The sequence below is a fragment of the Pteropus medius genome, unplaced genomic scaffold (assembly GCF_902729225.1).
Source record: "Pteropus medius unplaced genomic scaffold, Ma_sr-lr_union100, whole genome shotgun sequence".
NCBI classification, from domain to species: Eukaryota; Metazoa; Chordata; class Mammalia; order Chiroptera; family Pteropodidae; genus Pteropus; species Pteropus medius.
The window spans coordinates 2,638,876-2,639,485 of NW_024356249.1; positions in this window are offsets into that span (position 1 = coordinate 2,638,876).

Consider the following 610-nt stretch of genomic DNA (forward strand, 5'->3'; position numbering starts at 1 on the left):
CCAGGAACAGAATACTGATGGACACTCAGATTAGGTATTCGTAAATACGGTTCTATAATTGTGATATTAGAGAACTTTTTAAGAGATGAGCTTTTTAGAAGCTAGTGAAAAAAATAATGTTTCCTTGGGAGACACAAACTCCTAAGAAAGGGATCGTTGGCATGAATGGATATTGGATTTAATCCCATTATTCTGGGCGGAAGCAACCTGTTTTATATGTATTATTGAAAATAGGATACTTGTATTTCAGAATTCCTTTGTAAAACCTAGGTGTTCTCTAAAGATTGGTCTCCCGAGAATCTCTGCAGTGGCTCTCAGCTGCTCTGGTTGGAGCGTAATGGTAATAAAGTCAATAGATGTGGTTTCCCGTAGGTCTGTTCTAGAGCCACAGACCAGCCATCGGACTGGGCTCCCCGCCGACAGGACCAGGCCAAAGCGTGGATCACTGCAACACAGCGTGAGGACCACAGGTCCTCTAGAGGCGGTCAGGAATGGCACCCTCAGTTCGAACGATGGGATTTTAAGTAGAATTCACATAGAAAGAGCCGTCTGCGTTTCCAAACTGCTAATGCTTTCTTCCGCTCTTCTTTTCCAGAGCCCCGGAGATCAT